Here is a 27,353-nt window from a genome sequence, read left to right as displayed (position 1 = left end):
CAATCCGAGCTTTCATGTGGCTTCTGTCTGTCTTCTTCCCTCTACCCGGGATGTGGCATTAGGGCTAGAGTTCCGGATCAGATTCTAGGCTGGGCTTCACCTCCACATCCGATGTTTCTTGGCAAATGACTTACTCCCCCCTGCCTATAAACAATGAATGTGACTTTGTGTACTGTAACAAACCTCATGTAAAGTGTCCCAACACCTTCCGGTCAAGTTCCTGCTATATACAAACTGCAGGAATATACACAAAGAGGTAAAAATTAAGCCTTAACATAAGGAAAGACAAATAGATATCCATTTCCTAACTGATTTTTAAAAAGTGAAACCAGAAAACCTGGATATATGTATGATTACTTCCCCACTTCAATTGTGCGATCTTAGGCAAAAAAATGTTTTTAACCAAAACCCTTTTTATCTCCATTATGGCATCTGAAAGACTTTTCAGCTATGTGAGTTTAGAATACCAGTTTAAAAAAATCCTGTTGTGCTATGTTTAATAGACTGTAATCTTGCTCGATGATAATCTGTCTCATGTACAGTGTTTACATGACAATTGTGTTGTCACTTTGTGCACTATTGGTTTATGTTGAAAAACTACCAATTTGAATAAGTACTTCTCGGTGCAGCGCTGTAATGTGATTTATTAATATCAAAGCTTTACATGATAAAGAAATAAGCTTTCTGGAATCTTGAAGTGACGCTATCATATGTCACGTGAAGTTTGCTTTGTGATTTGTTGTGTGATATACACAGCAAGCATTTTCAGGGCTCAGGTCTAAGATATGAGCCAGACCCTTGGCTGGGCTCCAGCTCGGCTCTCCCTGTAAATTTGTCTCTACCACCTCTGCTCCAAGTACAAAGCGTTTATGTTTATTGCCAAACTGTCTAGGCCTTCAGTGGAATTTGGTGGTACCAGCACCATCATTGGTGGTGACTGGTGCTGGGGCCCAATTTTCTTCTTTACCGTTTATCTCTAAGAACCCACTCTGGCCGATTGAACCTTTTTACCTGCCCAATAGCGTGGAGGGAGCAAACACAATTATCAGAGAATACTTTCCGCAATTTGACATAATTAAGGACTCGAGACCCAATCTCTAGTGTTCTCGGGATTTTATTATCAACATAAACATCTGCAGATAAAGACACCTCAATACAAGGCACAGCAGGTAAATGGGCACTAACACAAAAGCCACTCTACGAAGAATCCGCATACGACTAAATATAAACAAAAGTACAAATTCTAAAAGCATGAGGTAGATAACTACCAAGCCAATGTCGATATTAGGAATCATTAAACCCAAGCATCTCTGTCCCTACTCTATGCTAGATGGCATCCCTACTTAGCATTCCCTTGAGACCCGAGGAATCATGAAAAGGTGTCAGAAGTGAAACTCCCTAAGAAGTCTTCACTTAGTGAGAGTTCGATCTAAAGTATTCCTTCTAGCTCCTCGCCCACCTCTTCTCTCTGCTCTGAGCTACTCTGTTCTGCCGGGGCTGCCCTACTCTCGACTGCTCAACCCACGGGGTGCTGTCCCTACTATGAAACCCCAAAACATAGAACACGCCCTCTGGCACACCTCCTCGATCAGGTCTTCTTCCAGTACTTTTCCGTCCCGTGCTGTCCATCTTCCATCGTCCATCAGCTTGGCCTTGAGTCCCAGACACCGTCGGCACGAGGAGTTGCAATTGGCACATTCCAATGCACTCCCATGTCTGGCTTTCTCCATAATTCAACTCTTAGACAAAGACCTTTTCTACTAACGAACCAACTTTCCTTGCACCTGCGGTGAGATCATGGGATGGAGAAATACTTCGCATCTTTTAACTTTTACAATTTACTGCGGCCTAAAACTTCTAACGAAATAAATCATTGCGGCCTACCGCATTCAGCTAACATAAGAAAATACCAGGCCTCTTCTCTAACGATATATGTGCATTCAGGCCTCTACCGGGTTAAAGCACACTATTAAATCACATCCTAAGCCTTAGTACTTTTACTTTCACATACATGAATAAACGACATACATGAGTTACTTCAATCAGGTTACACGTTAGCCTAATACATTGCATTGAACAAAACTAGCCATCTGGTATTTCACCGAATATATTCACAATGTAGGTTCACATTTCTAACACTTCTATGTTACGCTATAACTGATACATTTGCTTAATACATTGTGCACGATACATCTAAATATGCATTGATTATGTGCGGGTGCCGACTAACGGTGAATATAATGCACCCCTACAATTTTCAAACCTTTAGGTGCTACATCAGTTCCCCCCTTTGATGACAACTGTCATCACACCACCATTCTCATTCCTCCTGGAATGAAGCTGATCTAAACTGCAGTTGCTCCCATCCCACCATGTCGGATCCCTTCCATCCTTTTAAGATTCTCATATTGACGGTCCTGCAATCTCGCCATTCTCTGCTCATTCGCTCTGGGGGCTCTTTCGGTTCTATTCCCTCTGTACCATTTCCACGTTCTTACGAGTCCCCACAAACAGATCACACAAACCACAGCAATTATTATAGGCTTCAACACAGATCCAAGAAATCCCATTCCCAAGTTCGCAAACCAAGTTCCCACGCGACCAAATCCTTGACCAATCTTTTCCCACACATTCTCTTCTGTCAGATCTAGTATTTCTTTGTGAATTGTGGTGATATTGACAATGTATTTCTCCAGATCCTTACTATTGTCTGGAATATACGTGCAACATTCTTGAACCTTCAACAATTTACAGACTCCACCCTCTTTTGCCAATAACACATCTAATGCAAGGCGATTCTGCAAAACCATATTCCGTATCGATAACATTTCTCCATTCACCAACAACAGTGACCTCGCCGAATTCATTGCCAATTCATCCACTACTGTCACAAACCTTCTTATTTTCACGTCATTCAAGACCACGCCCAAACTAGGTATAGTCGCTCCATATATATCACCAATCACTACTCCTACACTCACAGCTCTACGCACTTTAGAATGACGTCCCGTCTCTAGCATCTTCAAATCCTCAGCATGATAAATCTTTGGGAAGATGATAGCCAAGTAACATGAACCATACCAATTTGCAGGCAATCTCACATAGGCATTCTTCCCACATACATAGTATATGGTCGGAATCACCTGTACCGGAGCTTGCAAGAAATTCTTGGCAGAGTCCTCCATGGTAAAAGTATGATCGCACGTACTCTGTCCCACTGGAACCTTCTAATAATAGGTTTGAAGACGAGCAATACACAACTTCCCCTTCTGTATTTCATCTAATGCAATTGGTCCATAACTTCCCTTAGATTTGTGCAATCTCTCCTCATCCGTCCAATCCACTGGACTATCGCCTGTACTTCGTGTCTGAGTCAGTTTTCTGTACCTATCTTCTATCTGAGCTATGAACTTCTTTTCTGTCTCAGACAACCAGCATGTCAAATTATGTCTATGCGCATAAGCTGTGTCTAGCTTCACAGTCGGTATGAAATACTTCCGAAGCCTATCTTCTGACTTGTAGGAATCATACTTATTCAAATGCTTGTATGCCAGAACTTCAGGAAGTACTGTATCGTAATTCGAAAAGAAATACTCAAAGTGTCTCCTGTCATAAAACAAACTAAGCAATAAGCTATAAGAAATCCCATATGTCAATGGAAGATGATGATACCTAATACCTTTGTCTACTGAAGCAGGCAACTGCATGTACACATAACAATCCTTCGCATCCATCGCATCAACATACTCATACAACAGCCTCGCATAAGCATTGAGTTTGAAATCAGCTCGAGACAAGTCTATATGAAACATACGACTCTCCTCAAGCATCTGAGCTCTCTGATCTCTACCAGTGACCCCTCCCTGTCTCGGAGTGGAAGGTGTGGGTGTTCCCTGAACCTCCCCCTCTTGTCTATGGGCCACCATGTATGAAGTTACTACTACTGCAAATATAACAGCTATCACTATCCCTAACAGTGTACCTATCACTATTTTAGCTCTACGGTGGGTATTTCCAGGTTACGCCATCTTTGAACTGTTCTCAATGTTCAGTACAGTCTCTGTTGACACAAGTCTCTTTCTCATCCAGCAATGTTCAGTTCAGCTACTCTCTTTAACCGGGGGAACCTCTAGCAAAGTCCAATTACTTGTCTTTTCGGTCTGAAAGACTTCCCTAACTCTTCTTTACTCTCCAACGGAAATCCCTAAATGTATTCTTCTTCCACTCGGGCCTAGGTTATCTTATTTTCAAACTATATACGCCAAATTTTCAATCAGTCCAGAATAACTGTGGGTCCCAACAGCTGTAGGACCCCTTGCAAGATTTCGAGTTTAAGGGTTGTCAGTTCTTGGGGAGCTGGGATAACTGCGAATGTTGGGAAGTCCAGCGTTTCCAGAATCAGACCACGGATGATGCTCAGGAGTGGCGGATTCGGAATATTGATGGTCAAGATTCCTTCGATCTCCAATCCTGGGATCTTCAACAACACTTCTACTCTCGGAAACGGAGAATTGCCGACCAGTGTGATCGATCTCAGCTGTCCCGTGGCTAGTAAACCTGTCATCAGTCACTGTATATGCCCACTCTGGTGAGGCGTACTTCTGGCACGGCACTCTTGTTCTTTTCGATCGCCTCAAAGCACCTTGGGGTTGATCTTCGTCACCTTGTTCTGCTTCCGATTCTTCAGAAACTGGGGCGAGATCTGTTCTTGGTGCCGATCTCAAGTTTACCCGTCTTTGACTCACGGGCCAAACCCTTTCTGCTTCGGTGGCACCCCCAGTCTCCCTACTGGTACCCGGTGCACTACTTTCTCCTTCTGCAGGATTTGACTTGGCACTGCCCTCTGCAGCCCTTTCTTCTTCTGCTTCCGAGTCAGCTTCTGTGTTACTTTCACGTTCTCTTTCGGCTTTGTTTAGTGCACAACCAGCTGCGTCAGCAGCCCCTACAGCTTGACTTGCCCTCTCAGATGGCTCTGCCACCTCAGCTGGGTTTTCGTTCTGGAGAAGGGCTGTTTCTTCCAAGGGTGCTGAAACTCTACGGGTATGGGAGGCGTGTATCCAGTTCAGAAGTCCTCCACACTTCACTGCTGTATTCGTGATCAATATGACTTGGAATGGTCCGCGCCAGCGAGCATCCAGACAACTCTTCCTCACGTGTTTGCGCACTAGTACCCAATCTCCTGGGCACAAGTCGTGGCACAGGTCACGTACAGCTGGAACCGTTGCTGTCTGCACCTGCTGAGACACAGAACGGACCACGTCAGCTAGGCCTTTACAATAGTCCAGTATCATATCATCAGTGATATTAATCAAAGCAGTAGCAGGTATTGCTGGCAAGTACATCGCCCTTCCCATAAGGATTTCGTGGGGTAACAATCCAGTCCTCCTATCAGAGACACTACGGAGACTCATAAGAACCAAAGGTAATGCATCTGGCCACTTCAGGGATGTCGAAGAACACACTTTTGCCATTCGGGCCTTCAGAGTCCCATTAACTTGCTCCACAATCCCAGAAGCCTCTGGTCAGTAGCTACAGTGCAATCTTTGATCCACATTCAAAGCAGCACAAAGCAGCTTCATAATTTCACTGTGGAAGTGCGTTCCCCTATCTGATTCAAAAGAGGTCGGGAAACCGTACCTCGGGATTAATTCCCTCAATAGTAACTTAGCTACAGTGAGTGTGTCGCACCTACGTGTCGGGTAAGCCTCCACCCACCTGGAAAAGACACATACTATGACTAATATGTACCTCAACCCATTACACTTTGGCATTTCAATAAAATCCAGCTGCATCCTATTAAAGGGACCACCTGACCTACCTATGTGACTCAACGTCACAGCGGTCCCCTTTCCTACATTCATCTGTTGACATGTGACACACCTCTGGCACACAGCTTCAGCCACTGTCCGAAACTTCGGATTATACCACGTCTGACGAAACACTTGCATCATTGCGTCCCTGCCAAGATGCACAGCACCATGTATCAACCTCGCCATGGGGTTCAACAAACATTCTGGCAACACAGCTCGTCCATCATTCGAAACCCATACATCTACATCTCCCTTCTCACATCCAGCTCTTATCCAGCTGTCCCGCTCCTGATTCGAGACTCCATCTTGCAACTGTTTCAATTCCTCCCATGAGTCTGCCATAGCTAACATCACATCATAATCTGTTATCTCTTCGCTTTCCACAACATAGCTCTCGGTAAAATTACATCCCTGCTCTGCACAAAATCGAGCAACTTCATCTGCGTAATTATTACCCAGTGACACAAAATCATTTCCTTTAGTGTGTGCAGAACATTTGACAACAGCAATTTCATCTGGGCCTTGCAATGCTTCCAACAATTGTCGTACATAGTCCCCATTTCTGATGGGTGAACCAGAAGATGTCATAAACCCTCTCTGGGACCATAGCTGTCCGAAATCATGAACCACACCAAACCCATATTGGCTATCTGTGTAAATCGTTACACGGATCTTATCAGCGGCCAAACAGGCACGGGTCAAAGCAATAAGCTCGGCCACCTGTGCAGAGTATACTCTTTCTAAACAAGCGGCTTCGACCACCCCTTTGATGGTACACACAGCAAACGCTGCTCTCAGTCGACCAACACTGTCTCTTAAGCATGAACCGTCCACAAAGAAAATCTCGTCTGAAACTGGAAGCAGTTCATCGACAATGTCAGGTCTCGGTTTGGTGCATAGTTCAGTCACATCGAGACAATCATGATCCTCACAATCTTCGTCTACATCTACATTTGGAATAGGCAACAGTTTAGCAGGATTTAAAACAGAACACCTCTTCAGCGTCACATTGTCTGCAGCAAGGATAACTTGCTCATAACGAGTCAATCTATTATTTGTGAGGTGCTGTGTTTTAGTCCTAGTCATCAACAATTCAACAGAATGTGGCACATGAACAGTAAGCGGATGACCCATTACAATGCTCTCACATCTTTCGATACTGACACCTGTTGCAGCAACGGATCTGAGACATCCGGGCAACGCAGAAGCTACTGGGTCTAAAGTAGCTGAAAAAAGGCAACTGGTCTACGGACACCTCCGAGACTCTGAGTCAACACTGCTAATGCGCAAACTTCCTTTTCGCAACAGAATAAAGCGAATGCCTTGTTATAATCTGGCATTCCCAAAGCTGGTGCACTGCAGAAAGCTTCTCTCAGCCTCAAAAATGACCTTAAGCAGTCTTCGTCCCAGGGTACCGGATCATCTACATCCTTTCGTGTCAGCCGCTGTAAGGGCTTCGCTTCAAAGGAAAAGTTCGGGATCCACTGGCGGCAATAGCCCACCATTCCCAGAAACATTCTGACTTCCCTCTGAGTCGAGGGAACTGGCATTCTCAAAATCGCATCAATGCGATCTGGTGACACCTTCCTCTTGCCTTTCTCAATTCGGTGCCCCAAATACTGTACCTCACTCAAACAGTATTGCAGCTTGTTTGGAGACACCTTGTGACCATTCTCTCCTAGGTAGTTCAACAGAGCAACAGTATCAATTCGGCAGGCGTCTTCCGTTTCCGACGCAATGAGCAGATCGTCAATGTATTGCACTAAAACAGAGTTTTGTGGCAACACAAGGCCTTCAAGGTTTTTCTTCAAGATCTGATTAAAGATAGATGGACTCTCTGTATACCCCTGTGGGATACGACACCACGTTAATACGCGATTTTCCAGCCGAAATGCAAAAAGAAATCGTCTTTCTTCATGTAGGGGAATCGAGAAAAAAGCTTGACACAAGTCAATCACAGTGAACCATTCAGCTTCGCATGGGATCTGAAATAGGATCACAGATGGATTCGGTACCACTGGACAACATGGAACAACTATTTCGTTTATTTTCCGCAAATCTTGCACAATCCTAAATTTCCCACTTGGTTTCTGTAGTCCCATAATAGGCGAATTACATGGGCTACCCATAATTTCCATCAGTATTCCCTGCCTGATCATAGACTCAATCACAGGTTTAATCCCTGCAATAGTTTCAGGAGATAACTTATATTGTGGTGTCCTCGGAAACTCTACGTTCGGTTTAACCTGGATCTTCACTAGGTCTACTCCTTTGACTAAACCAATCTCCTCTCCACTAAGGTCCCATACGTCAATAGACACTGAGTCCCTCAAGTCAAGTGGAAGCTCCTCCACCGTTAATGCTGGATACATTTCCACACACACACGCTGATTTGCAACCTTAAAGGTTGCGTCATCGTCTCTCGTTTCTACCTCCACTCCTTTTGGGGTACAGTAGATCGTGCAGTTGAGCTTGCACAATAAATCTCTCCCTAACAAACAAATCAGACTAGAATCGCACACTACAAACTGATGTCGATCACTGAAATTTCCTACCCTGATCGGAATTGGCTCCGTCAGTGGACTAATCAGTTTCTTATTTGCTACACCAACAACCTGGATGCTTTGTCCGGAAAGAGCTAACCCCGGAACCACTGCCGATCTTATAGTCGATCTGATAGCCCCCGTATCAACCAAAAAGGTTGTAGGGTGACCGTCAAGGTCTGCTTCCACAAAGGGTCCTTTCTGATCTACCTCTAGAATGGCTCTAAGGATACAATCCTTATCTCCTTTCGATGCCAACAGACTAATCTCGTTTTCCTCGCTCACTTCAAACATTGGCATTTGCAAATAAGTTCGAGCTCCCTGCTGTACATTCTGTATTCTGGGTGGCTGGGGAACTTGCACCTGCGGAACACCAGTCCCCCCTTTTACCATTCTAGGTCTAGTCACTGTCTGTACCGCCTCCGCCCCAGGGACCTGAACTATCTCCCCTTCCGACTGTATCTGATTCCATGAGTTCAGGGGACACTCGCGTCTCCAATGTCCGACCTGGTGACACTGATGACATGCTGTAGTCTTTTTCAATGTCGCCACATCCATGCCTGTTCTGGGGTCCATTGGCCTTGGCCTTCCCTGCCCCTGAACATTCTGATTTCCCGCCTGATAATTTTCCTGCCTCCTCACCAACGCTCCCCCATTAGGCTGTCCCTGTGCGGTTTGCGTCTGAACAAGCAGCAAATTATCTTTCATCTTCTTATGTTTTGATTCGATCTCATCTGTGCAATTTCAGGTGTACCGCAAAATCTCATCGACGGGCTTGTTCTGCCAACAAATCAAATGCTGCTGTATCATGAGACTAACCTCTGGTTTCAATCCCAACACAAACTTTGAGACGAACTGTCCCATATCCTTAGTCTCCAACACATCTAGGCCACTATATTGCTTAAAAGCCTGTAAAAGTCTCTCGTAGAACTCATGTACCGTCTCCTTAGGTTCCTGCACTGTCCTATCTATCTTAACCCAATCAATATCTTGGGGTGAAACCTTCTCCTTCAACCAGGCGATCACCCGATCATACATCCTCATTACCGCTGGTGACGGGCCATTTGTGTATGCATTTCTCTCAGGCTCGTAAGTCGGCCAATCAACGGCAATCTTGCATGCTGCCCACAAATCTCCCGGAACTACAATATCAAATAAGGTATTCAGGTCAATCCACAATACCTTTGAAATCTTTACAAAGCGATCAACCTGCTTGTACCACTCTGCGGGCTTCTCCCTAAGCCGGGGAAAATCATTCGTAAACGCCGCCAAATCACCTCTACTCCAGGGTACATGCACATATCCTCCATTCTGCACTTCCCTCAAAGGGAAGTTTCCTATCTTTACCTGCCCTCCACCCGGAGGTGGGGTCCCTCCTATCATTCCCCTAGAGCTTTTCTTCCAGGACCATTTTTCTTCCCATTTATCGAGCGTCATCCATATACGCATGGCTAGGATCAAATCTCTGCTATGGGCCCTCAGTCCGACGACCCTTTTCTCCTCCAATTCCTGGTCACTATACTGCAACCTATGACTTCCTTGCAATGTTTTAGTTTTAGACAAATCTACCTCATATCGCCTAGCCAATTCGGACAGTTTCTCATGTGCAACTCGTGCCTTCCGAGTCACATCCTTCGCTACAAAAAGTAATTAATCTGGTCTGTATGTTACCACTCTCTCAAGGGTTAAGCTTCCACTTATTATCTCGTCCACTTCTGCCTTTAACCTTACTACATCTATCATTCCAGCTCCCAGGGCTCCTTTCAACACCTCTCGACAGACCACCCTTCCTATACCGTCATCCTCACATTCCTGGTCCTGCGACCTCCTTTCTTCTGACATATCCCTGAGAGCGAGTCGATCTCCGAAAATAACCTGCTCTCCTCTGCTATCCTTACTCTTGGGTCCTGGCCTCTCAATGGCGGTACCCATGATCGTAAATCTGATCCCAACTCTCTCAGAGACCTCGACCTCTCTGATCTCTGTTCTCCTTGTCCCCTAGATGAATCTGACATGGCTGGCAAGGGTGTACTCCATTCTATAGGGTTCGGAGTCCGGGCCATTGCACCCGCTAGGCCACTTTCCGCGACCTCTCTCCTAACCCCTTCGGCTGTCTGTTCTGGGTTTTCACCCTCCCCGGTATCTGGGTGATAAATTGAAACAATGGGTCCAATGGTAACCGGTACCTTGAAAGCATCCGGTAACCTCACATCTCTCTCGACCTTTACGCTTGCCTCGGACGGGCTCCTTGTACCCTCTGTTCCTATCGAGAGTCTTCCTTCTACTCTCATCTCTGGGTGGACTGTTACTCCTCTAGTGTCTTCTATCTGAATCAATGTCCCTTCTGGGACCTCTGGGTTATACGGAGGTGGTTTCTCTGACAACATTCTTTCCAATAAATTATCATCCACCTCACTCTCATCCTCTTCTTCTGGCTTTACATTCATTACCCCCTCCGATGTGATCAGTAAGGGGTACAGTCTATCTCCTTCTATCGCCTGCACTCTCCACCTTTTCTCCGCTGCGTCCCATCTGGCATCCTGGTAAGCCCTAATCGACTTTTTCACCCTCTCCTGATTCCTTCCTCTATCCCTGTCATGCGCTGCTCTAATCCACGCATGTAGTGCTTCGAACTGTGTTGGCCTTGGCATAGGTCGTAACCCTGCCATCACAGATTTCAACCGGTACAATACTGCTAGCCTGAATGAGCCATACCTCGGGAATGCTAATTCCCCTTCACCTTGTGTCATTTTATGCCAATTCTCAAGCCAAAATATCGTGTGCAATCCCACATTCTTTGCCATATAATGTGCTGGTGTATCCTCAGGAGGAGCCTCTTCTCCCTCCCGAGTAACCACATGTTTGTCACCCCTACACATTTCTCGAAAAACCTTAAAACACTTCATGATTAACAAAATTCGATTCCACGCACTGTTTTACCTCTTGGTGTCAAACCCTCCAATAACAGCGCGACTAACACCAACCGGCCTATCACAGCGCAGCACTCTCTGACGTCACCTTCCTTCGTTCTCAGCAGTTCCCTTTCCTTATGCTTACGTCTCACGCCTGCATTCGTCCCATTCATACACTGAAATAACCGTTTGTCCCAAACAAGTTACTTCTCTGGCTGTCCGTCCACAGCCTCTGACTGTTCGTCCACAGTCTCCCGAAATTGTTGACCACGGTTGGCAACTGTCTGTCCCCGTCCAACCAGATAGATCGCCTCTGATAGGTTACAAGTACTCAACTTCACATACAGCAACCCACGACCAGCGTCGAGTTGTCATGAACTCACACATTTGCTCCCCCTATCTCGGTCCAGGTGATCGATGGTACCTCACGATCTCCTTTGGGTGGTCAACAAAATCCACCACGGGTGTCTTCTACACCACAATTCCCGGGCTGCGCGCGCTCACAGCCTGATCTCACAATCACTCAACATTCACTCCAACTCCGCAAGACATCACACAACAAATCAACACCGCAATCTACAACATCTCATCCTATTCATACTCACTCCAAGGACTGCTGCTTCCTGCCGCACTGCTACTCTCCGTCAATGTTCACCATCAGCCGTCGTCCGCTGCTCACCATCTGATGATTCACCATCTCTTATCATATATGGGTCTCAAGGATCACTTATCTTAGTCTAATCGTCCCTCGCTATCGGAAGTAACCATCCGTCTCTGCTACCAACTGCTGGGGTCCAATTTTCTTGTTTACCGTTTATCTCTAAGAACCCACTCTGGCCGATGGAACCTTTTTACCTGCCCAATAGCGTGGAGGGAGCAAACACAATTATCAGAGAATACTTTCCGCAATTTGACATAATTAAGGACTCGAGACCCAATCTCTAGTGTTCTCGGGATTTTATTATCAACATAAACATCTGCAGATAAAGGCACCTCAATACAAGGCACAGCAGGTAAATGGGCACTAACACAAATGCCACTCTACGAAGAATCCGCATACGACAAAATATAAACAAAAGTACAAATTCTAAAAGCATGAGGTACATAACTACCAAGCCAATGTCGATATTAGGAATCATTAAACCCAAGCATCTCTGTCCCTACTCTATGCTAGATGGCATCCCTACTTAGCGTTCCCTTGAGACCCGAGGAATCATGAAAAGGTGTCAGAAGTGAAACTCTCTCAGAAGTCTTCACTTAGTGAGAGTTCGATCTAAAGTATTCCTTCTAGCTCCTCGCCCACCTCTTCTCTCTGCTCTGAGCTACTCTGTTCTGCCGGGGCTGCCCTACTCTCGACTGCTCAACCCACGGGGTGCTGTCCCTAATATGAAACCCCAAAACATAGAACACGCCCTCTGGCACACCACCTCGATCAGGTCTTCTTCCAGTACTTTTCCGTCCCGCGCTGTCCATCTTCCATCGTCCATCAGCTTGGCCTTGAGTCCCAGACACCGTCGGCACGAGGAGTTGCAATTGGCACATTCCAATGCACTCCCATGTCTGGCTTTCTCCATAATTCAACTCTTAGACAAGGACCTTTTCTACTAACGAACCAACTGTCCTTGCACCTGCGGTGAGATCATGGGATGGAGAAATACTTCGCATCTTTTAACTTTTACAATTTACTGCGGCCTAAAACTTCTAACGAAATAAATCATTGCGGCCTACCGCATTCAGCCAACATAAGAAAATACCAGGCCTCTTCTCTAACGATATATGTGCATTCAGGCCTCTACCGGGTTAAAGCACACTATTAAATCACATCCTAAGCCTTAGTACTTTTACTTTCACATACATGAATAAACGACATACATGAGTTACTTCAATAAGATTACACGTTAGCCTAATACATTGCATTGAACAAAACTAGCCATCTGGTATTTCACCGAATATATTCACAATGTAGGTTCACATTTCTAACACTTCTATGTTACGCTATAACTGATACATTTGCTTAATACATTGTGCACGATACATCTAAATATGCATTGATTATGTGCGGGTGCCGACTAATGGTGAATATAATGCACCCCTACAATTTTCAAACCTTTAGGCGCTACATCACTGGAATCTGGCACTGCACCCCCTGCTGGACAGGACTGGTACTAGATATCTTATATGCACGAGTCGATGATGAGGAAAGACTTATTTCTATTGCAGGGTGGCCTCTAATGTGATGTATTTGGGAGTGACATTATGACGCTGGGGTCAGACAGAACATGCACCCATATCTCTGCACTGTGATTTCCATCAGACAAGTCCTCCTCGAATGTAATGGAGACTGAGCGCGGCGGGCCAAAAGACCCCAGGAGGGAAACGAAGTTCTACGTGACCATGGACGTACTTATCTCTCGCAGAATACAAACTCACTGACATCCCCTCAAATCTTTTGGACAGCTGGAACAGCAACCTGGAGAGGTCAATGAGGCAGAATTCTGCTTTATTCAAAAGGCAGGCAGGCAGTGGCGTCTTAACGCATGGGCAGGCTGGGCAGTTGCCCGGGGGCCCCACGAGCATAGTGGCCTCATGCAGACCAGAATTTAACAGTAATTTTCCGTTAAACATTTTTATTCCGTGAGTGGTTGTGTCGGCAGTGCCCAGTGCACTGCTTTGCCTGGGGGACCTATACTGCTGTTAAGACGGCCCTGCCGCATAGCACCGGTAAACAGTGGTACAGATCCTGATATAAGATAATGTGGAAAATGTAACACTGTTTTAAATTCATTTTTCACGCAGTGAGTTGAGCGCGTCCTCGCACAATTAAAATTACAACATTATGAGAGAGGAGAAAAGAGAGGAGAAAAGCAGGGCGTTTGTTGACTGCTGAACTCAAATAAAGGAATCACAAAGTGCAGTTAATCCCTCAGATCAATACAGCAGAAGGCTTAGTTCACCCACGCAGTAGACATAACAGAGAGACTTGCGTAATATTATAGATTGCTATATACCTCTGACTAAACGGGCAATTATAATTTTATCTAACTTCCCATTCTGTTCCCCTACAAATCCAGCAATCCACTAGTGATATATAAATTAATAACAAAAGCTAAAAAAAATATATATAAAAAGTAAAATTAACAAATTAGACTTAAATAATAAAATACAAACTAAACAATTAAACAAGCTACATACATAATGCTCAATTATTTAATTAACAATACAGAATCATTATAACTATATTAATTATAATGTGAGTAATGTCCCACATCCCTCCAAACCCAAGAAGCATCTACTACATTATATATTACTTATTAAATTAAACAAAATAAATTGCACATTTAAAATTACAAAATATATTTCGAAAAATGAAAAATAATTATGCTAACGATACCCTATCTAAAATGATTATAATATAAAAATATTTTAAATGAATAAATAAACAATATTTATTATATCTATGTTAAAGTATGGAGTATTAAATACAACAATATTCTTAACAGCGATAATATATATCAAAACAAAAAATATGTTATTCTTACCTGAGATGTTCTAGTGCATATTATCAAGGGCCTATCGCCGCTAAAGCGGCAATAATTTTATCTCACTATTAGCAAGCTGCAGCAAACGGTCCTTAGCGCAATTTTTTGGGCTATAGCGACCCTTTTTTTTAAATCTCAAAGCATGGTAGCAATATTTATCACTAATGACATGCAAAGTAGGCGTTCCCATGCAAAAAGGCACACAAACACCACTACTCCATATTATAAAGGGGCTCCTTGAAATTCTGAAGAGCCAAAAACTGGCTCTAACTGCAGTTAGAGCCAGTTACTTAAGACCAGAAAATAGCTGGTCATAAAACTGGTGATAAAACTTGTGCCCATATCTCTGCAGGTTTTGGCACTGGCCAGCGCTGCAAGCAATGTTGCTGCGCTGCCCTGCAACAAAACTACAGTGCAGGAATGTGCACAATCACTAAGATAGTGCGCATACCTGTGCCCCAGTCATGAAAAGTGTTGCTGCGCTGCGACAAGACAGCGTTGCAACACTTCTCACTAACCATTCTTACGACAGCATGGATGCACTGTAATCACTGGACAGCGCTCCATGACGCAAGTAATGACAGAAACGTCAGGAATCTTAATGTATTGGCCTGCACTAAAGTCACGCATTGCTGCAGTCGTGTCACAACCATGACGCAACTCCAGCAATGCATGGGGCCAGCCTATCCCTGTGGCACTGCCTCACTCTCACACCTGCCATCAGGCAGGCGGAAGGTACCGACGCAGTGCTGTTCATGATGGGTGCCCGAATGTCGGCGCTGTTGGAGATCCATTGGTGGTGGTTGCGCACTGCGGTGTCATCGTTTGGAAGCATTGGTGGAGTTTTGGGGCAGAGGGAGTTGACGAGATGTTCTTCGCTGGCCTTGATCCAGCTGCGAGGGGGTGTGATGATGGCGGTGGTGTCCGGTCGGCAAGGTGAAGACGTGATGTTACCAATGATGTTCAGTCCAGGAGAGTCCGGTGTTGTGGCTGTAGTTGAAGTACCGGCTGGCGGAGGTGACGTACTCGACCATGTGTCCTGCTATGTGGCCTGTTTAGGTGACTGGCTGCTTGCATCTGATGTTGGTGACCCTCCCCAGGAGGGGGCGGTGCTCTGGTCACTGGGGTTGTCCAGATCGAACTTGAGTTCACCAGGTTGGATGTCGTCGGTGGATGGGAGACCCTGGGGTGCAATGAGGTCTACAATGGCAGGGGCAGACGGATGCAAACGGCGTAGCCTATGGGTTGCTTTTGACAGAGGAGACGACCATTACAACGCAGGCAGTACATCGTTAACAACGCTACTCCGACAATGCGGGTGCCTTAACATCGCATTTTATCACAACGCATTGTGGGGTCAGTAATGGGGTAATTTAAAGTTTCTCAGGTGTGTATGGGTTTTGGGGTAAAATTTGTAAATGTACGTTTTTTTGTGGTACAATATGAAAAATGGGGTGTTTTTGGGGGTAAAATATGAATAATTGTGGTATTGTGGGGTAAAATATGAAAAATGGGGTGGAGTTTGGGGTAAAAAATGAAAAATGGGGTGAATTTTGGGGTAAAAAATAAAAAATGGGGTGAATATTAGGGTAAAATATGAAAAATTGGGTGTTTGTTGGGGTAAAATATGAAAAATTGGGTGTGCATTTGTCACAAATGTGATTTTTGTGTGTGTTTTGGGGGCTTAAAAAAGGAATTCCAGGGTTCACGGTTGGGTTTGTGGTGCAAAGATTAGTTTTGGGTTGCACTCACTGAAGTGGGAACAGTGATCTTTATGTGTCCGCTATGCAACACCCACTCTACTGTTGTAAAGTGCCTAGTATTAGTATGCATTGGAAAGGAATGCGAGAGGATGGCATGCGTTGCAACTACGTATGTGCCTTTGGCACACGAGTGGTACGCCCGCTGTGCATGGACGCACAGCGGCCACCATTGAGAAGTGCGGGGGGCTGGACAGCTGTGAGGTGGTAAACACCGGAAATAACACTGGATGGTGCGTGGACGCGGGGATGTGTGTGTGAGTGTGTGTTGTTAAAATTGTATTGAGGGAAGTCTTACCTCGAAGCTGTGTCCCGTGTCTTTGTAGCTCCTGCTCTCCTGCGTCTGCTTCCAGGAAAAGGAAGTAGGCAGCAAGGCTCCCTCTCCTGAGTCAATCACAATGCTGCGATGCAGCGGTGGGATTGGTAATAGTCAACGGGACAAGTCATGCAGCCTGGGGCTGGAGGGGTGGTCATGTTCTCCATGCAGGCTGTAATGCAGCCTGCATTGCGAACAGGGAAGGGTGTATGACTGCTTTGGGTTGCCTGAATGGGCCGACAAAACAGTCATTGCGCACTTGAGTGGACATGCCAATCCACCCATGCCCTGCTCCGTGTTTGGAGCAGTCCTACCCACCCTCCCACCCCCTGAGGATACATAGCATGATTACATGAGTTAGTTATCCCTTGTTTTGAACTTTGATCTGTTTTTTTGGCTTCTCAGAGTCCACACTTCCCACCACTGCTGCCCCTGTGGCCCCGCACTCCTGTCCTCACCCATTGCCGCCTCCCAGTTGATCGTTCCTCCCCTACTAAATGGTGGACGCTGCGCGGTTGCGCAGTGGACGTGGGCCGCTGACGCGCAGAAAGCGCGCTTAAGCCAAGCCTGTCCGGGCCAATCTGCGACCCAACCATGACCAGCGCCAGGAACCCTGGATCTCGGGCCACTCACTGCTACAGCACAGCCACCCCCACGCACTCTACCCCTGAAAAGTCAGAGACTGCCAACAGGCCTCGCCAAACACGTCCCATGGCTAGTTCTCCTGCTACCACTGCCTCCAGACCTTAAGCACCACCCTGGACTCCAACACAGCCAACGCCAGCACTGGCGACACCCTAAGATGCATCCTCCTCAAGTGCACTCCGTGCACAAACACGCTGTGGAAATCTGTAAACTACTTGACTCTCTCTCGCCCGACAACGCCTTCTTCATGGAGACCTGGACCAATGTCTCCTCCGCCCCTGACATCAACACTGCCATCCCGGACGGATACAAGATCCAGAGGAAGGACCGCCCCAAACACCGTGAGGGGGCCTCACCATTGCCCACAAGAGCACCCTCCGCCTCCCCACCTCCAGCGAAATCTTCCCCTCCAACAAACACTTGCACTTCCAGATCCAGACCAGCCACAACTCCACACTCCGAGGAACCCTCGTCTACAGACTCCACAACCCGGACACTCTTCCACACCACCATCACCAACTTCATCGCACCCCACACCATCGCCTCAATGAACTTCCAACTCGACAACCCCAGCGACCCCAAATCCACCATCCTTCATGACAACCTCGCCAACATCGGACTTAAAGAACTCGCCACCATACCGACCCACAGAGCAGCCAACACCCTCAACCCCATCTTTGCAGCAGGAAACAGCGTTCACTTCAGCCACACAACGCAACCACCATGGACCGACCACCACTGTGTACACTTAGCCGTTGACAAACCCAAGGCACCCAAACTAGCCCCACGCACACCACGGAGGAACTGGAGCAAGGTTACCAATGAGCAACTCAACTCCACCCTCATCCGAGACAACCACACATGGGCACCCACTGCCAACATCGCAGACAGAGAACTCCACACTTGGATCTCCAACTGCGCATACGAGCTCACCCCGCTACGCAACACCGACAAACAGCACCTCAGGAAAGCCGCCTGGTTCACCACCGATCTCCAAGAAGCAAGACACACCTGCAGATGCCTGTAGAAGAACTGGAGAAACACCAAGACACCTGAAATATACACCACCTACAAGGACGCCATGACGGACTACCACAACCAAATCAGGACTACCAAGAGGAACTTCATCCACAACAAAATGTCCGACAACTCCACCAACTCCAAACAACTCTTCAGTGTCATTCATGAATTCACCAACCCACGCAGCGAAGCCACAGACATCACCCCGTCCCAAGACCTCTGCGATAAGTGTGGACCCTACTTCCTCCTCAAGATCAAAAAACGCTATGACAACTTTGCCAAACATCCAGCAGACGCCACAGCCATCCCCCGCCCCCCAGACACACCAGCCAGCCCACCATCTCTACCTGGACGCCAGTCACAGCCGAAGACACTGCCTCGACCATGAAAGGCATCCACTTGGGCGCCCTCACTGACACATGCCCTTCTCACATCTACCACAGAGCCACTGCCGCCTTCGCACACGAACTACAAGGCACCATCAACACCCCCTTCAGAACAGGCACCTACCCAGATGACTGGAAGCTTGCATAAGTCTGGCCCCTGCTCACAAAGACCACAGCTGACCCCACCGACCTCAAGAACTACCTGCCCATCTCGCTCCTCCCCTTCGCTGCCAAAGTTGCAGAGTAAACAGTCAACAGGGAACTGACACGATTCATTGAAGACAACGCCATCCTCGACCCATCCCAATCTGGATTGTGCAGCAACCACATCAATGAGGCCGCCCCACTCGCCGCCACAGACAACATCCGCACCCTCCTGGACCAAAGCCACTCAGCAGCCCTCATCCTACTTGACCTTTCAGCTGCCTTTGACACCATCTCCCACTGTACACATGTCGCCAGTCTACACGCCAGCATACAAGTAACAGCCCTAGACTGGATCCGATCATTTCTCCACAGAAGAAGCCAAAGGATCAGACTGCCACCGTCCTCTCCAATCCCACGTAAATCACCTGCGGAGTCCCACAGGGGTCATCTCTGAGCCCGACGCTCTTTAACATCTACATGGACCCCTCGCCGCCATCATCCGACAACACAGCCTCAACATAGTATCCTGCGCTGATGACACCCAGCTCTTCCTCTCTCTCACCAAAGACCCCACCACCGCAAGACTCAACTTCCAGAAAGGAATGCATGACATCGCAGTCTGGGTGACCCACAGCTGCCTGAAGCTGAGAAGACAGAAGTCTTTGTACTTGGAACCACCCCTTCAACATGTGACAACACCTGTTGGCCGCCACCCTCAGTAGCCCACTTACCCCTTCAGACCACAACAAAAACCTCAACATCATACTCGACTCATCCCTCACCATGAACCAACAGGACTACACCGTCACCTCCAGCTGCTTTATCATCCTCCGCATCCACCGCAAGACCTTCAAATGGATCCCACCAGAGTCAAGGAAGACAGTCACCCATGCACTCATCACCAGCAGACTGGACTAATGAAATGCACTCTACGCCGGCATTCACTAGTCCCTACTCCGCAAACTCCAGACATTACAGAACACCGCCGCCAAACTGGTCCCGGCATCCCCCGGCACGAACACATCAGTCAACACCTACGTAGACTCCACTGGCTTCCCGTGGAGAAAAGAGTCACCTTCAAAATCCTCACTCATGCCTACAAATGCCTACACAACAAAGGACACAAATACCTCAACAACATAATCAACTTCCACGTACCCAAACGAAGCCTCCGATCTTCCAACCTTGCACTGGGCGAAACCCCATGCATCCACAGAGCAGGCAGAAGATCCTACTCCCACATTGCAGCCAAGACCTGGAACAAGCTACTGGCAGACATCAGACGCGCCCCCTCCCTGAACACCTTCAGAAAGACCCTCAAGGCCTGGCTCTTCGCCTAACAGATCTGCACCCCCCCACCTCAGCGCCTTGAGACCTTTACAGATGAGTAGCGTGCTTACAATTCCCCTGATTGATTGATTGATTGAGTTATCATCATGTGGTGATTGTTCCTCTTCTGTACAGCTTGAGGCGGTGGGCAACGCTCTTCCATCATAGCGGAAAAGCCGCAACTGGGGGTGCGTCATCTACGTGTGATAGGCCTGAGCGACTCGCCCCCCGGACCTCCTGCGCTACGCGTCCCACCATCTCCTTACCTGGACATTGACACCGTGGCGGAATCCACTGCAATCTGTCAAAATCTGTGACTCAGCCAACAGGAGCCTGAGCCAGGTGTGATTTCACTAGGCTGGGTACAGCAGTCGACGCCTAGTCCGCTGGTGGTCCTCCCGATGCAGTTGATGCAGCAGGGCTCACTTAGGCGTGAAATTGCAGCGCTCATGCCACACAAGTTCGGCGTAGCACAGGGGCCTAGGCCTCCACAGTGTTCGGCCAGCCAACATCATCCGGCCTGTTATGCAGGGAGACGGTAGCCACCATTGGCAATCCCCTACATGCACCCCGGTTTAGTGGTGGATTGTAGTATGTGATGAGGACCTCACTACGTTGGTGCGCAGGAGCGCCTCTACCATTAACTGCTCCAAGGTGCGCAAGGCGGACTTTTCACACAGGTCAACAAAGTGTATCCATGCGAGCGGCCAGACTTCACCACCAGGTACGGGCGATCTTCGTGCATCAATGTCTCCCACCACGGCTCATTGACTCCACAGCTCCTCCACATCCCACTCCAGGCTCCAGACGCAGGTCCAGCGAGGCATCCAGGCTCCAGATGCAGGTCCAGCGAGGCATCCAGGCTCCAGACGCAGGTCCAGCGAGGCATCCAGGTTCCAGATGCAGGTCCAGCGAGGCATCCAGGCCCCAGATGCAGGTCCAGCGAGGCATCCAGGCTACAGACACAGGTCCAGCGGAGCATCCAGACTCTCATCCTGGTCATCCTGGATGTTGGGTGGCTTGAGGGGGTTGATGATGTGTGCTGCACTTGGCCCTGGCTGCTCAAATCTGCATTAAACATTTTTTTAAGACATCTTTTCTGTGGGAGGTGGACTGATAGGCTATACACTTGCTGCCTAGCGTGCATTCTTATATCGCTAAGGGCTTATCGCTAGATTCTGCCCGCTTTTGCCGGTTTTCCTATCACCATCGCGCTGATGATAGCGGAAGATTTCTCCGCTGATCCCTGAAAATATCACCTGTTAGCGACGTGTTGGTAATCCGTCGCTAACAAGGCGATAAATATCAGGGAAAGAATGCAATAAAAAAACTCCTGCTAACTGGCGCTGGCGATAGTTATTGCCAGGACTTGATAATATGCCCCATAGACTTCAAAATATTGAGTTACATGGTATCGTCCAGGTAAGAATTCATATGGGAGTGTAGATTTGCTATTCTATTTTACTCGCAATATTGTCATGCTAAGCATTGTTAGGGGAGTGGAGGTTTAGTATTTTAAGTCAAGCAGAAGATCAAGGGAAGCATTCATGCGGGGTGTGGTCTTACTACTCTAATATTGGGGTGTAGATTTACTATTCTGATTTCCATTAATTATCAACAAGATAAGCATTCACGGTGTTGGGGAGTAGATTTACTATTCTGATACTGTCACAATATCTACTGATTAAACATCCATCTGGGAGTGTGGAGTTACTGTTCTAATTCATGCATAATATCGTCAAGGGAAGCATTCACGGGGTCTGTGCATTTACTATTCAGATTTACTCACTGTATTGTCAGTATAAGCATTAATGGGGAGTGCCGTTTTCTATTCTAATCTACTCACATTATCGACTAATTAAACATTCAGAGATGTGAGTGGATTTAATGTTATAAGTCCACCTTTTCTTAGTCCGGTCCCGCAAAGACTTTTCTTTGCGGGTACGGACTGGACGGAGAAACATACGGCGGGGTCGCCGAGGACATGGGGCATATCACATCCCTTGTGCATTCTACTTTTAAACAGTGCAAGATTTAAGGTGCTGTCCAAATACGTTTGTTGTCTGAACATAGACACGTCTTTCCCGCGTTAGGCATGACAACTACTTTTATAACAGTGGCTCGTTTATATAGACTGAATTTTGGACCTGGGATCTGGACATACTTTTCCAGGATCCCTTTTGGGAACAATTTAATACTCACGTGGATCTGTCAAACGACTTCTTGAAATCCTGATGCTTTTTAAATGAGGATTCCTTTAACTCTTTCATTATAAATTTGGTATGCTGCTCCTTACGTAGAATAGCAGGAGAGCTTAAGAACTGAAGCCTTGAAGAAGTTACAGTAAGCAACGAAACACGTGTCGGCTGCCATCATCCTTTGACACCGAGGAAACATCAGGAGCACGATTTCCATCTGTTCAAATATTATTTGTGTTACTATGCCGGACTGACATACATAATCATTGAAATATGATTTCTGATTGCTAGGTGGAGCATTGACGTTGGATAATAGAGATGCATGCTGTCAGAATGAGACTGCTCAATGAAACAATGGGCTTAAATGCCCAGGAAAGGGTGGAAGTCCTGAGACCAAAGTCCAGAAAGGAGCAGCCTCTTGCTGGGGCCAGTCAGTGCTTAATTTCAGCCAATGATTGCAGGGCCCACTGGGACGCAAATTTGGGCACCAACATGTATTTTTCCTCAGCAGACTTTGGTCCAGAGCAAGAGAGAGAAATCAAACGTAGGGAAGAAAGAGGAAAAGAAGGCTCGAAAAACAGTGGCAAAGGTAGAAAGCAGAATGAAAAATACCCGCAAGAGTGAGATAAAGAGGCAGGGAGATATTGGTGGTGGATTGAAGAAGCATGAGGTGGAAACAGGAGTAGGCAGACTTGGCATCTGACAGTCCGCCCGTCACCACCATCCACAGCGGGCTTCTGAGCACATCCTTTTCTGGTTTCTGCGCTCCACTGCATCAAATGCTATTAATTTGCAAATTAAACACTGAAACCACCAGTGGCACAAAACAACCTTAAACTACCTTCCAAGAATGCGTTGAAAACGGGGCACGTTGTGCTATATAAAAAGCAGAGCAGCACAATATTTTTTTTAATTACTCTTCACATACTTTCTCTTCCATTAAACAGGAGTGGAAGAGTTGGGTAGACTACCAGGCCTCGCACATTTTCCTGGTTGCTGCACCCCCCCCCCCCCCCCAACGTTACATAAATCCCAGGAGATTCTTGTAAAAATCAAACAATTGCACGCAGAAGCAGCAGGGTGCTGTTTTTCAAACCTAACATCAAATGAATGGAGCACGCTTAATATAAGCAGTGCGCCGTAGCGGCACTGTACACAGCAGGTTCGCGCTCCAACCCCGCCTCTTCCTGTCTGGGAGCTTTGTATCTTTAATGTGTGGGTACATCGAGTGTACCCCTTTACACTTGTAAGCTGCAGCTGCAGCAACCCAGAAGGCGCCAGAAACCACTGGCAGTACATTCACCTTTTCTTTAACTCCTCTATGCGCTGACCACAGCGCCTGCACCCCACCTCTCTGCCTCTAACCGCTTTCACTGGTGTCACCAGCCTGCGCTGACACCTGCATTCCAAGGCATGTGGTAAAACCGCTATTTTGGGAGAGCGTGCGTAGGCACCCATACTTCAACACAATGTGCCGATGTACATACTACACATGCCGTTAGTATGAGTAAATTCGTTTTACGTAATTTTGAAGAGTGGTCACTTCCTGGGACGATGTAGTGAACAGAAACTCATCCACTAAAATATCAGCAGGTTTGACGTTCATAAAGATTTTGAGGCCGATTTACAAGCCCCTTGCGCCACTTTTGCGTCACTTTTCCCATGTTAAAAATGTCGCAAAAGTGGCGCAAGGGCCTTGTAAATCTGCCCCTTTATGTCTGTAGGAGTAAGAAATACGCTAGACATCCTCAGAGACAAGGGGGGTAGCTATAGACTGTGCAGCTCAGGCTCAGGGACCCAGGGAGGTGAGGGGCACACTTTTCCTAAATGCAGGTAAGAGCGGTGCGGTGGGGTGGTGGGGGGGGGGGGGATTCGACAGACGACGAGGGGAAATTAAATAAATAATTTTCCCTCGTCGTAGTCTGTCGAATCCCTTCCCCACCTGCCCCACTGCCCACCGCTCTTAAATGAACAGTTGTTTTTACTACTAAAGTAAGAGACTGGGCGGGGTGATCCACTTTTCTTGCTTGCATTAGAAACCGTGACACCTTAACTACGCTACTAACTGAGAAACTCCTGTTTTCTAAGACAATCAGGCCTAAATGTACAAAAAAAATTTGTCTGGTTTGCATTATTTTTTTAATGCACATTCGACACGTGCAATTGCAATTTGCGTTGGATTGTAACTCAAAGTAAAGCAAAACTGTGCAAAGCATGGCCTTTATGTGAAGGTGACTTTCCATTTGTGGTGCATCAGTGTTCCCATGCAATCACCCAAGGGTTTTGACGCAAATTCCTATCTACAAAACACTATAGACATCGATTTGTGCAAAAAAACCTACACCGAGGCAGGCATTAGAGAAATGTTTCTCCTTGTGTTTCCTGTTTTGCATATGTGGTGCATTCTTCAGCACACATGCAATGTGTGTATTACATTAAAACAGACAATGCAGACACCCTTGCTCTATGGCGCATGGCAGCCAAAGGTGTGACAGCGCAGGAAGAGAGCAGAACAGCGCCACATCTTGGTAGAGATGCGCTGGTCTGCTCTCTTCCATTCACGGTTAGCACAGCGCAAAGCAGCAACTTTATTTGCTTCTCTGTGTTGCATGAATTATAAGTAGGGGTGGGCGGAATTTGCGAAAGTGACATTCGCAAATTATCGCGAAAATGTTAAAAATCTCCGCAAACACGCGGAAATATCGTGAAGTTGCGGAAGTTTTTTTCCCGCCCGTTCGCGGTATTTTCTGCGTGGTCGCGGCTCGCAAACTTACCCATGCGGTTGCTCGCGGTGCGGCCATCTTGTTTTCACTCTTCTCGCGGTGCATGATCGCGAGAAGAAAGACGTGATCGCGCGACCAATGACATTACTGCGGGGGCGAACTGTCGCGAGACAGCGCAAATGGCTACCAACAATCCAACATCTCGTAGAGAACGCGACCGGATCGGGAAAACTTGTCAGCGAACGCGGGGATTCAGGTAAGGTGATCGCGCGCGCGCGAGAATGTATTATTTTACAGCGCGAGCAAGAAACAAATTGTCGCTAAGCTGAGAAATGCGGAAATTTTGGCATTTTCGCGCTCTCCGCGGAACGCGACAATGTCAAATTATCGCAATTTTCGCGAGCGGAACGGAAATTTAGCCCAGGCCTAATTATAAGCACGTTTGGGCCTCATTGTTGGGTTTGGGCACAGAGGGTGCTTAGGGCTGGAGAAAATAAATACATCATGCAGGAGAACCGATGATTGTATGGAGTGCAGGTTGTCTATCGGTAGCTGTGAAGGGGGTGGGGGGCAACAGCACTAAATCTTACACCTAAAGTAGCGACTGCATGCTTCTGTGATTAATATATGATCACTCACCCTCTAGCGCCCTGAAGCGGTGCTTAAAGTGTAATGTTCTGGAACTATGCAAAATATCTTAAAAAAAACAATATTTTGGTACACAAAGAATATGCACAAGACTAGCAAAACAATAATGTTTCCTTGTCTGTCACACACTAGTGTTTAAACATCTGAAGTTACACACAAATGCCCACCCTTTTGCTTCAATAACCCATGCAATTCTGCAAAACGGAACTTTCAAAACACTATGAAATGGATTCATATAAATATATATGTAAGTCGGTAAAGTTAAGCACTGTAATTGGATGTTTTGCTTTTCCCTATTGAGCCACCGGTAATTCAAATATGACTGAACTCACACCTCCAGCATGAAAACCTGTCACCCACATTGTTTGAGTCTTTTTGGTTTCAATTTTACATAGAGACAATAAGGTTTACAGGGTTATAAATATAAAAAATCCAATCGAGTAAAAAGAAATTAACAGGATGTAACACAGCATGGTCCATAGCAACCTACTATGGGGCTCATTTATGAGGAATTGGCGTAGGGCAGCGCTGCAAGTCTTTTTGCTGCGTTGCCTTGCGCCAAAGTGAAAGGGCAGCAATGCACCATATTTATGAAACACCATGCATTCCTGTCCTTTCCCCCTGCACTGATGCACAATTTGTTGCCTAACACCAATGTAGGCACCCTTGCACCATGGAGCAAGGGTGTCACTGTTGCAGGCACAATTGTTTTTGTGCAGGAAGGGGCATCTTCCTGCAAAAACATTCCTAAGAGGCATTTTCCTCTTTCTTTGTGTACGCCTGCTCTGTGGATGTGTAAGGTTTTGGCGCTGCTCGAGATTTACGTGATTAAGTAAATCTGGGGCAGCGTCAAAATCCAGGGGTGCTGAGTATGAAAACTCACCGCAATGCTCATGGATCGCCTCCTTGACGTAGAGTAAGGCAAGGTAGTGACTCGCGCTGCTTTGTCTTACTCCATATATACGAGGCCATGCAAAGCCACGCAGAGTCGCAGAGTGGCTTTGTGTCGTACTCGTAGATATGATTGAGAGGCTTATGCTGCCAGAGAGTCAAAAAAGTGATGCTCCAGCAGGGCAAGCCTCTCATAAAAAGGCCCTATGTGCTTCTCTAATAGGTGGAAATTGCAAGGTGGCCCCTGGACACTGATGCTCATTTCTCTGCCCACCAGTATTCTTCATTACTTTACATCTTTTAGCCTTTAGTTATTTCCCATGATTTCTCTCGTTCCTCCTTTCCTCCCTTTCCTCCTTAACTTGCTTCTATTGCTGGCTAGTTCACTAGGCTATCACTTCTTTCTCACCTTTTCCTCTTCCTCTTTTATTTTCCTAGTATCCTTCTACTTCCAAACTTTATATTTTTTTTCTGTGTTTTCTTGAA

This window comes from Triturus cristatus, chromosome 1_2 (assembly GCF_964204655.1).
Source record: "Triturus cristatus chromosome 1_2, aTriCri1.1, whole genome shotgun sequence".
NCBI classification, from domain to species: Eukaryota; Metazoa; Chordata; class Amphibia; order Caudata; family Salamandridae; genus Triturus; species Triturus cristatus.
This window is presented reverse-complemented; position numbering follows the sequence as displayed.